This window comes from Schistocerca serialis, chromosome 9, assembly GCF_023864345.2.
Source record: "Schistocerca serialis cubense isolate TAMUIC-IGC-003099 chromosome 9, iqSchSeri2.2, whole genome shotgun sequence".
In the NCBI taxonomy this organism is placed as follows: domain Eukaryota; kingdom Metazoa; phylum Arthropoda; class Insecta; order Orthoptera; family Acrididae; genus Schistocerca; species Schistocerca serialis.
In genome coordinates, this window is record NC_064646.1 from 552,599,700 (window position 1) to 552,614,898 (window position 15,199).

Consider the following 15,199-nt stretch of genomic DNA (forward strand, 5'->3'; position numbering starts at 1 on the left):
GCTTACTGTATCCCTTGGACCTTCTTATTGACGATGAAACACAGAAATTGCATCGGAATTAAACACAAAAGGCACAATGCCGACTTAAGTACAAAAAGACTGACTCTTCTTACTGACTATGCTTTGAACCATTCCTGTGACACTAGTTATAGATTCGGATGCTTCACTTCAGGTTTACTGTATCCCTTGGACCTTCTTATTGACGATGAAACTCAGAAATTGCATCGGAATTAAATACAAGAGGTACAATGCCGACTTAAGTACAAGAAGACTGACTCTTTTTACTGACTATGTTTGAAGCATTCCTGTGACACTAGTTATGGATTCGGATGCTTCACTTCTGGTTCACTGTATCCCTCTGACCTTCTTATTGACGATGAAACACAGAAATTGCATCGGAATTAAATAGAAAAGGCACAATGCCGACCTAAGTACAAGACGACTGACTTTTCTTACTGTCTATGTTTTGAACTATTCCTGTGACACTAGTTATAGATTCCGATGCTTCACTTCAGGTTTACTGTATCCCTCTGATCTTCTTATTGACGATGAAACACAGAAATTGCAATGGAATTAAATACAAAAGGCACAATGGCGACTTAAGTACAAGAGTACTGATCTTTCTTACTATCTATGTTTTGAACCATTCCTGTGACACTAGTTATAGATTCCGATGCTTCACTTCAGGATTACTGTATCCCTCTGACCTTCTTATTGATGTTGAAACACAGAAATTGCATCGGAATTAAATACAAAAGGCACAATGCCGACTTAAGTACAAGAAGACTGACTCTTCGTACTGACTATGTTTGAACCATTCCTGTGTCACTAGTTATAGATTCCGATGCTTCACTTCAGGTTTACTGTATACCTTGGACCTTCTAATTGACGATGAAACATAGAGATTGCATCGGAATTAAATACAAAAGGTACAATGCCGACTTAAGTACAAAAAGGCTGACTCTTTTTACTGTCTATGTTTTGAACCATTTCTGTGACACTAGTTATAGATTGCGATGCTTCACTTCAGGTTTACTGTATCCCTCTGACCTTCTTATTGATGTTGAAACACAGAAATTGCATCGGAATTAAATACAAAAGGCACAATGCCGACTTAAGTACAAGAAGACTGACTCTTCTTACTGTCTATGTTTTGAACCATTCCTGTGACACTAGTTATAGATTCCGATGCTTCACTTCAGGTTAACTGTATCCCTATGATCTTCTTATTGACGATGAAACACAGAAATTGCATCGGAATTAAATACAAAAGGCACAATGCTGACATAAGTACAGGAAGACTGACTCTTCTTACTGTCTATGATTTGAACCATTCCTGTGACACTAGTTATAGATTCCGATGCTTCACTTCAGGCTTACTGTATCCCTTGGACCTTCTTATTGACGATGAAACACAGAAATTGCATCGGAATTAAACACAAAAGGCACAATGCCGACTTAAGTACAAAAAGGCTGACTCTTCTTACTGACTATGCTTTGAACCATTCCTGTGACACTAGTTATAGATTCCGATGCTTCACTCCAGGTTTACTGTATCCCTTGGACCTTCTTATTGACGATGAAACACAGAAATTGCATCGGAATTAAATACAAAAGGCACAATGCCGACTTAAGTACAAGAGGACTGATCCTTTTTACTGTCTGTGTTTTGAACCATTCCTGAGACACTAGTTATATATTCCGATGCTTCATTTCAGGTTTACTGTAACCCTCTGACCTTCTTATTGATGATCAAACACAGAAATTGCTTCGGAATTAAATACAAAAGGCACAACGCAGACTTAAGTACAAGAAGACTGATTCTTCTTACAGACTATGTTTTGAACCATTCCTGTGACACTAGTTATAGATTGCGATGGTTCACTTCAGGTTCGCTGTATCCCTCTGACCTTCTTATTGACGATGAAACACAGAATTTGCATCGGAATTAAATACAAAAGGCACAATGCCGATTAAAGTACATGAAGACCGACTCTTTCTACTGACTATGTTTTGAACCATTCCTGTGACACTAGTTATAGATTCCAATGCTTCACTTTAGGTTTACTGTATCCCTTGGACCTTCTTATTGACGATGAAACACAGAAATTGCTTCGGAATTAAATACAAAAGGCACAATGCCGACTTAAGTACAAGAAGACTGACTCTTCTTACAGTCTATGCTTTGAACCATTCCTGTGACAGTAGTTACACATTCCGATTCTTCTCTCCAGGTTTACTGTATCCCTTGGACCTTCATATTGACGATGAAACACAGAAATTGTATCGGAATGAAATACAAAGGGCAAAATGCCGACTTAAGTACACGAAGACTTACTCTTCTTACTGCCTATGTTTTGAACCATTCCTGTGACACTAGTTATAGATTCCGATGCTACACTCCATGTGTACTGTATCCCTTGGACCTTCTTATTGACGATGAAAAACTGAAATTGCATCGGAATTAAATATAAAAGGCACAATGCCGACTTAAGGACAAGAAGACTGAGTTATCTTACTGACTATGTTTTGAACCATTCCTGTGACACTAGTTATAGATTCCGATGCTTCACTTCAGGTTTACATTATCCCTGTGACCTTCTTATTGACGATGAAACACAGAAATTGAATCGGAATTAAATAGAACAGGCACAATGCCGACTCAAGTACAAGAAGACTGACTCTTCTTACTGACTATGTTTTGAACCATTCCTGTGACACTAGTTATAGATTCCGATGCTTCACTCCAGTTTTACTGTATCCCTTGGACCTTCTTATTGACGATGACACACAAAAATTGCATCGGAATTAAATAGAAAAGGCACAATGCCGACTTAAGCACAAGAGGACTGACTCTTCCTACTGTCTATGTTTTGAACCATTCCTGTGACACTAGTTATAGATTCCGGTGCTTCACTCCAGGTTTACTGTTTCCCTTGGACCTTCTTATTGACGATGAAACACAGAAATTGCATCAGAATTAAATAGAAAAGGCACAATGCCGACATAAGTACAAGAAGACTGACGCTTCTTACTGACGATGACTTTGAACCATTCCTGTGACACTAGTTATAGATTCCGATGCTTCACTTCAGATTTACTTTATCCCTTGGACCTTCTTATTGACGATGAAACACAGATATTGCATCGGAATGAAATAGAAAAGGCACAATGCCGACTTAAGTACAAGAAGACTGACTCTTCTTACTGCTTATGTTTGAACCATTCCTGTGACACTAGTAATAGTTTCCGATGCTTCACTTAAGGTTTACTGTATCCCCAGAGGGATGCAATATCTGTGTCTCATCGTCTATATTAAGGTCAGAACCTTCCTATAGACGAAGTGACACAGAAATTGCATCCTAATTAAATACAAAAGGCACAGTACCGACTTAAGTACAAGAAGACTGACTCTTCCAACTGTCTATGTTTTGAACCATTCCTGTGACACTAGTTATAGATTCCGATGCTTGACTTCAGATTTACTGTATCCCTCTCACCTTCTTATTGACGATGAAACACAGAAATAGCATCGGAATTAAATACAAAAGGCACAATGCCGACTTAAGTACAAGAAGACTGACTCTTCGTACTGACGATGATTTGAACCATTCTCGTAACACTAGTTATGGATTCCGATGCTTCACTTCAGGTTTACTGTATCCCTTAAACCTTCTTATTGACGATGAAACACAGAAATTGCATCGGAAATAAATACAAAAGGCACAATGCCGACATAAGTACAAGAAGACTGACTCTTCTACTGACTATGTTTGAACCAATCCTGTTTCACTAGTTATAGATTCCGATGCTTCACTTCAGGTTTACTGTATACCTTGGACCTTCTAATTGACGCTTAAACACAGAAATTGCATCGGAATTAAACACAAAAGGCACAATGCGGACTTAAGTACAAAAAGACTGACTCTTCTTACTGACTATGTTTTGAACCATTCCTGTGACACTGGTTATAGATTCCGATGCTTCACTTCAGGTTTACTGTATCCCTTGGACCTTCTTATTGACGATGAAACACAGAAATTGCATCGGAATTAAATACAAAAGTGACAATGCCGACTTATGTACAAGAAGACTGACTCTTTTTACTGACTATGTTTTGAACCATTCCTGTGACACTAGTTATGGTTTCGGATGCTTCACTTCTGGTTTACTATATCCCTCTGACCTTCTTATTGACGATGAAACACAGAAATTGCATCAGAATTAAATACAAAAGGCACAATGCCGACTTAAGTACAAGAAGACTGACTCTTCCTACTGTCTATGCTTTGAACCATTCCTGTGACACTAGTTATAGATTCCGATGCTTCACTCCAGGTTTACTGTATCCCTTGGACCTTCTTATTGACGATCAAACACAGAAATTGCATTGGAATTAAATACAAAAGGCACAATGCCGACTTAAGTACATGACACCGACTCTTCCTACTGACTATGTTTTGAACCATTCCTGTGACACTAGTTATAGATTCCGATGCTTCACTTCAGGTTTACTGTATCCCTTGGACCTTCTTATTGACGATGAAACAAAGAAATTGCATCGGAATTAAATACAAAAGGTACAATGCCGACTTAAGTACAAGAAGACTGACTCTTTTTACTGACTATGATTTGAACCATTCCTGTGACACTAGTTATGGATTCTCATGCTTCACTTCAGGTTTACTGTATCCCTCTGACCTTCTTATTGACGATGAAACACAGAAATTGCATCGGAATTAAATACAAAGGGCAAAATGCCGACTTAAGTACAAGAAGACTGACTCTTCTTACTGCCTATGTTTTAAACCATTCCTGTGACACCCATTATAGATTCCGATGCTACACTCCAGGTTTACTGTATCCCTTGGACCTTCTTATTGACGATAAAAAAAAAATTGCATTGGAATTAAATACAAAATGCACAATGCCGACTTAAGGAGAAGAAGACTGACTCTTCTTACTGACTATGTTTTGAACCATTCCTGTGACACTAGTTATAGATTCCGATGCTTCACTCCAGGTTTACTGTATCCCTTGGACCTTCTTATTGACGATGAAACACAGAAATTGCATCAGAATTAAATACAAAAGGCACAATGCCGACTTAGGTACAAGAAGACTGACTCTTCCTACTGTCTATGTTTTGAACCATTCCTGTGACACTAGTTATAGATTCCGGTTCTTCACTCCAGGTTTACTGTATCCCTTGGATCTTCTTATTGACGATGAAACACAGAAATTGCATCAGAATTAAATAGAAAAGGCACAATGCCGACTTAAGTACAAGAAGACTGACGCTTCTTACTGATTATGTTTTGAACCATTCTTGTGACACTAGTTATAGATTCTGATGCTTCACTTCAGGTTTACTGTATCCCTTAAACCTACTTATTGGCGATGAAACACAGAAATTGCATCGGAATTAAATACAAAAGGCACAATGATGACTTAAGTACAAGAAGACTGACTCTTCGTACTGTCTATGTTTTGAAACATTTCTGTGACACTAGTTATAGATTCCGATGCTTCACTTCAGGTTTACTGTATCCCTTTGACCTTCTTATTGACGATAAAACACAGAAATTGCATCGGAATTAAATACAAAACGCAATATGCCGACTCAAGTACCCGAAGACTGACTCTGCTTACTGCCTATGTTTTGAACCATTCCTGTGACACTAGTTGTAGATTCCGGTGCTTCACTCCAGGTTTACTGTATCCCTTGGACCTTCTTATTGACGATGAAAAACAGAAATTGCAACGGAATTAAATACAAAAGGCACAACGCCGAATTAAGGACAAGAAGACTGACTCTTCTTACTCCCTATGTTTTGAACCATTACTGTGACACTAGTTATAGATTCCGATGCTTCACTTCAGGTTTACTGTATCCATCTGACCTTCTTATTGACGATGAAACACAGAAATTGCATCGGAATTAAATAGAAAGGGCACAATGCCGACTTAAGTACAAGAAGACTGACTCTTCTTACTGACTATGTTTTGAACCATTCCTGTGACACTAGTTATAGATTCCGATGCTTCACTCCAGGTTTACTGTATCCCTTGGACCTTCTTATTGACGATGAAACACAGAAATTGCATCAGCATTAAATACAAAAGGCACAATGCCGCCTTAAGTACAAGAAGACTGACTCTTCCTACTGTCTATGTTTTGAACCCTTCCTGTGACACTAGTTATAGATTCCGGTTCTTCACTCCAGGTTTACTGTATCCCTTGGATCTTCTTATTGACGATGAAACACAGAAATTGCATCAGAATTAAATAGAAAAGGCACAATGCCGACTTAAGTACAAGAAGACTGACGCTTCTTACTGATTATGTTTTGAACCATTCTTGTGACACTAGTTATAGATTCTGATGCTTCACTTCAGGTTTACTGTATCCCTTAAACCTACTTATTGGCGATGAAACACAGAAATTGCATCGGAATTAAATACAAAAGGCACAATGATGACTTAAGTACAAGAAGACTGACTCTTCGTACTGTCTATGTTTTGAAACATTTCTGTGACACTAGTTATAGATTCCGATGCTTCACTTCAGGTTTACTGTATCCCTTTGACCTTCTTATTGACGATAAAACACAGAAATTGCATCGGAATTAAATACAAAACGCAAAATGCCGACTCAAGTACCCGAAGACTGACTCTTCTTACTGCCTATGTTTTGAACCATTCCTGTGACACTAGTTGTAGATTCCGGTGCTTCACTCCAGGTTTACTGTATCCCTTGGACCTTCTTATTGACGATGAAAAACAGAAATTGCAACGGAATTAAATACAAAAGGCACAACGCCGAATTAAGGACAAGAAGACTGACTCTTCTTACTCCCTATGTTTTGAACCATTACTGTGACACTAGTTATAGATTCCGATGCTTCACTTCAGGTTTACTGTATCCATCTGACCTTCTTATTGACGATGAAACACAGAAATTGCATCGGAATTAAATAGAAAGGGCACAATGCCGACTTAAGTACAAGAAGACTGACTCTTCTTACTGTCTATGTTTTGAACCATACCCGTGACACTAGTTATAGATTCCGATGCTTCACTCCAGGTTTACTGTATCCCTTGGACCTTCTTATTGACGATGAAACACAGAAATTGCATCAGAATTAAATACAAAAGGCACAATGCCGACTTAAGTACAAGAAGACTGACTCTTCCTACTGTCTATGTTTTGAACCATTCCTGTGACACTAGTTATAGATTCCGGTTCTTCACTCCAGGTTTACTGTATCCCTTGGATCTTCTTATTGACGATGAAACACAGAAATTGCATCAGAATTAAATAGAAAAGGCACAATGCCGACTTAAGTACAAGAAGACTGACGCTTCTTACTGATTATGTTTTGAACCATTCCTGTGACACTAGTTATAGATTCCGATGCTTCACTTCAGGTTTACTGTATCCCTTGGACCTTCTTATTGACGATGAAACACAGATATTGCATCGGAATGAAATAGAAAAGGCACAATGCCGAGTTAAGTACAAGAAGACTGACTCTTCCTACTGTTCATCTTTGCACCATTCCTGTGACACTAGTTATACATTCCGATTCTTCAATTCAGGTTTACTGTATCCCTCTGACCTTCTAATTGACTATGAAACACAGAAATTGCATCGGAATTAAAAGCAAAAGGTACAATGCCGACTTAAGTACAAGAAGACTGACTTTTACTACTGTCTATGTTTTGAACCATTCCTGTGACACTAGTTATAGATTCCGATGCTTCACTTCAGGTTTACTGTATCCCTTTGACGTTATTGCCGATGAAACACAGAAATTGCTTCGGAATTAAATACAAAAAGGCACAATGCCGACTTAAGTACATGAAGACCGACTCTACTTATTGAGAATGATTTGAACCATTCCTGTTACACTAGTTATGGATTCCGATGCTACACTTCAGGTTTACTGTATCCCTTGGACATTCTTATTAACGATGAAACACAGAAATTGCTTCGGAATTATATACAAAAGGCACAATGCCGACTTAAGTACAAGAAGACTGACTCTTCTTACTGTCTATGTTTTGAACCATTCCTGTGACACTAGTTATAGATTCCGATGCTTCACTCCAGGTTTACTATATCCCTTGGACCTTCTTATTGACGATGAAACATAGAAATTGCAACGGAATTAAATACAAAAGGCACAATGCCGACTTAAGTACAAGAAGACTGACTCTTCTTACTGTCTATGTTTTGAACCATACCCGTGACACTAGTTATAGATTCCGATGCTTCACTCCAGGTTTACTGTATCCCTCTGACCTTCTTATTGACGATGAAACTCAGAAATTGCATCGGAATTAAAAGCAAAAGGTACGATGCCGACTTAAGTACAAGAAGACTGACTCTTCCTACTGTCTATGTTTTAAAGCATTCCTGTGACACTAGTTATAGATTCCGATGCTTAACTTCAGGTTTACTGTATCCCTTGGACATTCTTATTGACGATGAAACATAGAAATTGCATCAGAATGAAATACAAAAGGCACAATGCCCACTTAAGGACAAGAAGACTGACTCTTCTTACTGACTATGCTTTGAACCATTCCTGTGACACTAGCAATAGATTCCGATGCTTCACTTCAGGTTTACTGTATCCCTCTGATCTTCGTATTGACGATGAAACACAGAAATTGCATCGGAATTAAATAGAAAAGGCACAATGCCGACTTAAGTGCAAGAAGACTGAATCTTCTTACTGTCTATGTTTTGAACCATTCCTGTGACTCTAGTTATAGATTCCGATGCTTCACTCCAGGTTTACTGTATCCCTTGGACCTTCGTATAGACGATGAAACACAGAAATTGCATCGGAATTAAATAGAAAAGGCACAATGCCGACTTAAGTACAAGAAGACAGACTCTTCTTACTGACTATGTTTTGAACCATTCCTGTGAAACTAGTTACAGATTCCGATGCTCCACTTCAGGTTTGCTGTATCCCTTGGACCTTCTTATTGACGATGAAACACATAAATTCCTTCAGAATTAAGTACAAAAGGCACAATGGCGACTTAAGTACAAGAAGACTGATTCTTCCTACTGTCTATGTTTTGAACCATTCCTGTGACACTTGTTTTAGATTCCGATGCTTCACTTCAGGTTTACTGTATCCCTAAGACCTTCTTATTGACGATGAAACACAGAAATTGCAACGGAATTAAATACAAAAGGCACAATGCCGACTTAAGTACAAGAAGACTGACTCTTCTTACTGACTATGTTTTGAACCATTCCTGTGACACTAGTTATAGATTCCAATGCTTCACTTCAGGTTTACTGTATCTCTCTGACCTCATTATTGACGATGAAAAACAGTAATTGCATCGGAATTTAATACAAAAGGCACAATGCCGACTTAAGTACATGAAGACCGACTCTTGTTATTGACAATTATTTGAACCATTCCTGTGACACTAGTTATAGATTCCGATGCTTCACTTCAGGTTTACTGTATGCCTCTGACGTTCTTATTGACGATGAAACACAGAAATTGCATCGGAATTAAATAGAAAAGGCACAATGCCGACTTAAGTACAAGAAGACTGACTCTTCTTACTGTCTATGACTTGAACCATTCCTGTGACTCTAGTTATAGATTCCGATGCTTCACTGCAGGTTTACCGTATCCCTTGGACCTTCTTATTGACGATGAAACACAGAAATTGCATCGGAATTAAATAGAAAAGGCACAATGCCGACTTAAGTACACGAAGACTGACTCTTCTTACTGTCTATGTTTTGAATCTTTCCTGTGACACTAGTTATAGATTCCGATGCTACACTCCAGGTTTACTGTATCCCTTGGACCTTCTTATTGACAATGAAACACAGAAATTGCATCGGAATTAAATACAAAAGGCACAATGCCGACTTAAGTACAAGAAGACTGATTCTTCTTACTGACTATGTTTTGAACCATTCTTGTGACACTAGTTATAGATTCCGATGCTTCACTTCAGGTTTACTGTATCCCTCTGACGTTCTTATTGACGATGAAACACAGAAATTGCATCGGAATTAAATAGAAAAGGCACAATGCCGACTTAAGTACAAGAAGACTGACTCTTCTTACTGTCTATGAATTGAACCATTCCTCTGACTCTAGTTATAGATTCCGATGCTTTACTGCAGGTTTACCGTATCCCTTGGACCTTCTTATTGACGATGAAACACAGAAATTGCATCGGAATTAAATAGAAAAGGCACAATGCCGACTTAAGTACAAGAAGACTGACTCTTCTTACTGACTATGTTTTGAACCATTCCTGTGACACTAGATATAGATTCCGATGCTTCCCTTCAGGTTTTCTGTATACCTTGGACCTTCTTATTGACGATGAAACACAGAAATTGCATCGGAATTAAATACAAAAGGCACAATGCCCACTTAGGTACAAGAGGACTGACTCTTCCTACTGTGTATGTTTTGAACCATTCCTGTGACACTAGTTTTGGATTTCGATGCTTCACTTCAGGTTTACTGTATCCCTCTGACCTTCTTATTGACGATGAAAGAAATTGCATCGGAATTAAAAACTAAAGGTACAATGCCGACTTAAGTACAAGAAGACTGACTTTTTCTACTGTCTATGTTTTGAACCATTCCTGTGACACTAGTTATAGATTCCGATGCTTCACTTCAGGTTTACTGTATCCCTCTGACGTTATTGCCGATAAAACACAGAAATTGTTTCGGAATTAATTACAAAAGGCACAATGCTGACTTAAGGACAAGAACACTGACTCTTCTTACTGACTATGTTTTGAACCAATCCTGTGACACTAGTTATAGATTCCGATGCTGCACTTCAGGTTTACTGTATTCCTCTGACCTTCTTATTGACAATGAAACACAGTAATTGCTTCGGAATTAAATACAAAAGGCACAATGCCGACTTAAGTACATGAAGACCGACTCTTGTTATTGACAATGATTTGAACCATTCCTGTGACACTAGTTATAGATTACGATGCTTCACTTCAGGTTTACTGTATCCTTTGGACATTCTTATTGACGATGAAACACAGAAATTGCATCGGAATTAAATACAAAAAGGCACAATGCCGACTTAAGTACATGAAGACCTACTCTACTTATTGAGAATGATTTGAACCATCCCTGTTACACTAGTTATAGATTCCGATGCCTCACTTCAGGTTTACTGTATCCCTTGGACATTCTTATTAACGATGAAACACAGAAATTGCATCGGAATTAAATACAAAAGGCACAATGCCGACTTAAGTACAAGAAGACTGACTCTTGTTACTGACTATGTTTTGAACCATTCCTGTGACACTAGTTATAGATTCCGATGCTTCACTCCAGGTTTACTGTATCCCTTGGACCTTCTTATTGACGATGAAACATAGAAATTGCAATGGAATCAAATACAAAAGGCACAATGCCGACTTAAGGACAAGAAGACTGACTGTTCTTACTGACTATGTTTGAACCATTCCTGTGACACTAGTTACAGATTCCGAAGCTTCACTTCAGGTTTGCTGCATACCTTGGACCTTCTTATTGACAATGAAACACATAAATTCCATCAGACTTAAATACAAAAGGCACAATGCCGACTTAAGTACAAGAAGACTGACTCTTCCTACTGTCTATGTTTGAAACATTCCTGTGACACTACTTTTGGATTCCGATGCTTCACTTCAGGTTTACTGTATCCCTCAGACCTTCTTATTGACGATGAAACACAGAAATTGCATCGGAATTAAATACAAAAGGCACAATGCCAACTTAAGTACAAGAAGACTGACTCTTCCTACTGTCTATGTTTGAACCATTCCTGTGACACTAGTTATAGATTCCGATGCTTCACTTCAGGTTTACTGTATCCCTCTGACCTTATTGCCGATGAAACACAGAAATTGCATCGGAATTAAATAGAAAAGGCACATTTCCGATTTAAGGACAAGAAGACTGACTCTTCTTACTGACTATGTTTTGATCTATTCCTGAGACACTAGTTATAGATTCCGATGCTTCACTTCAGGTTTACTGTATCCCTCTGACATTCTTATTGACGATGAAACACCGAAATTGCATCGGAATTAAATACAAAAGCCACAATGCCGACTTAAGTACAAGAAGACTGACTCTCCTTACTGACCATGTTTTGAACCATTCCTGTGACACTAGTTATAGTTTCCGAGGCTTCACTTGAGGTTTCCTGCATCCCCTGGACCTTCTTATTGACGATGAAACACAGAAATTGCATCGGAATTAAATACAAAAGGCACAATGCCGACTTAAGTACAAGAAGACAGACTCTTCTTACTGTCTATGTTTTGAACCATTCCTGTGATACTAGTTGTTGATTCCGATGCTTCACTTCAGGTTTACTGCATCCCCTGGACCTTCTTATTGACGATGAAACACAGAAATTGCATCGGAATTAAATACAAATGTCACAATGCCGACTTAAGTACAAGAACACTGACTCTTCCTACTGTCTATGCTTTGAACCATTCCGGTGACACTAGTTATAGATTCCGATGCTTCACTTCAAGTTTACTGTATCCCTTGTACCTTCTTATTGACGATGAAACACAGAAATTGCATCGGAATTAAATACAAAAGGACCAATACCGACTTAAGTACAAGAAGACTGAATCTTCTTTCTGTCTATGTTTTGAACCATTCCTGTGACACTAGTTATGTATTCCGATGCTTCACTTTAGGTTACTGTATCCCTTGGACCTTCTTATTGACGATGAAACACAGAAATTGCATAGGCATTAAATACAAAAGGCACAATGCCAACTTAAGTACAAGAAGACTGACTCTTCCAACTGTCTATGTTTTGAACTATTCCTGTGACACTAGTAAGAGAGTCCGATGCTTCACTTCTGGTTTACTGTATCCCTTGGACCCTCTTATTGACGATGAAACACAGAAATTGCATCGGAATTAAATACAAAAGGCACAATGCCGACTAAGGTACAAGAGGACTGACTCTTCCTACTGTGTATGTTTTGAACCATTCCTGTGACACTAGTTTTGGATTCCGATGCTTCACTTCAGGTTTACTGTATCCCTCTGACCTTCTTATTGACGATGAAACACAGAAATTGCATCGGAATTAAAAACAAAAGGTACAATGCCGACTTAAGTACAAGAACACTGACTTTTTCTACTGTCTATGTTTTGAACCATTCCTGTTACACTAGTTATAGATTCCGATGCTTCACTTCAGGTTTACTGTATCCCTCTGCCGTTATTGCCGATGAAACACAGAAATTGCATCGGAATTAAATACAAAAGGCACAATGTCGACTTAAGTACAAGAAGACTGACTCTTCTTACTGTCTATGTTTTGTACCATTCCTGTGACACTAGTTATAGTTTCCGATGCTACACTCCAGGTTTACTGTATCCCTAGGACCTTCTTATTGACAATGAAACACAGAAATTGCATCGGAATTAAATACAAAATGCACAATGCCGACTTAAGTACAAGAAGACTGACTCTTCTTACTGACTATATTTTGATCCATTCCTGTGACACTAGTTATAAATTCCGATGCTTCACTTCAGGTTTACTGTATCTCTTTGACCTTCATAGTGACGATGAAACACAGAAATTGGATCGGAATTAAATAGAAAAGGCACAATGCCACTTAAGTACAAGAAGACTGACTCTTCTTACTGTCTATGTTTTCAACCATTCCTGTGACACTAGTTGTAGATTCCGATGCTTCACTTCAGGTTTACTGTTTCCCTTGGACCTTCTTATTGACGATGAAACTCAGAAATTGCATCGGAATTAAATTCAAAAGGCACAATGCCGACTTAAAAACAAGAAGACTGACTCTTCCTACTGTCTATGTTTTGAACCATTTCTGTGACACTAGTTATAGAGTCCGATGCTTCACTTCAGGTTTACTGTATCACTTTGACCTTCTTATTGTCGATGAAACACAAAAATTGCATTAGAATCAAATACAAAAGGCACAATGCCGACTTAAGTACAAGAAGACTGACGCTGCTTACAGTCTATGTTTTGAACCATTACTGTGTCACTAGTTATAGATTCCGTTGCTTCACTCCAGGTTTACTGTATCCCCTGGACCTTCTTATTGACGATGAAACACTGAAATTGGGTCGGAATTAAATACAAAAGGCACAATGCCGACTTATGGACAAGAAGACTGACTCTTCTTACTGACTATGTTTTGAACCATTCCTGTGACACTAGTTATAGATTCCGATGCTTCACTTCAGGTTTACTGTATGTCTCTGACCTTCTTATTGACGATGAAACACAGAAATTGCATCGGAATTAAATTGAAAAGGCACAATGCCGACTTAGTACAGGAAGACTGACTCTTCTTACTGTCTATGTTTTGAACCATTCCTGTGAAACTAGTTGTAGACTCCGATGCTTCACTTCAGGTTTACTGTATCCCTTGGACCTTCTTATTGACGATGAAACCTAGAAATTGCATCGGAATTACTGACTCTTCCTACTGTCTTTGTTTTGAACCATTCCTGTGACACTAGCTATAGATTCCGATGCTTCACTTCAGGTTTACTGTATCCCTTGTACCTTCTTATTGACGATGTAACACAGAAATTGCATCGGAATTAAATACAAAAGGCACAATGCTGACTTAAGTACATGAAGACCGACTCTTCTTATTAACAAAGATTTGAACCACTCCTGTGACACTAGTTATAGATTCCGATGCTTCACTTCAGGTTGACTGTATCCCTTGGACATTCTTATTGACGATGAAACATAGAAATTGTATCGGAATTAAATACAAAAGGCACAATGCCGACTTAGGTGCAAGAAGACTGACTCTTCTTACTGTCTATGATTTGAACCATTCCTGTGACACTAGTTATAGATTCCGATGCTTCACTCCAGGTTTACTATATCCCTTGGACCTTCTTCATGACGATGAAGCACAGAAATTGCATCGGAATTAAATACAAAAGGCACAATGCCGACTTAAGGGCAAGAAGACTGACTCTTCTTACTGACTATGTTTTGAACCATTCCTGTGACAATAGTTATTGATACCGATGCTTCACTTTAGGTTTACTGCATCCCTCTAACCTTCTTATTGACGATGAAACTCAGAAATTGCATCGGAATTAAATACAAAAACCACAATGCCGAATTA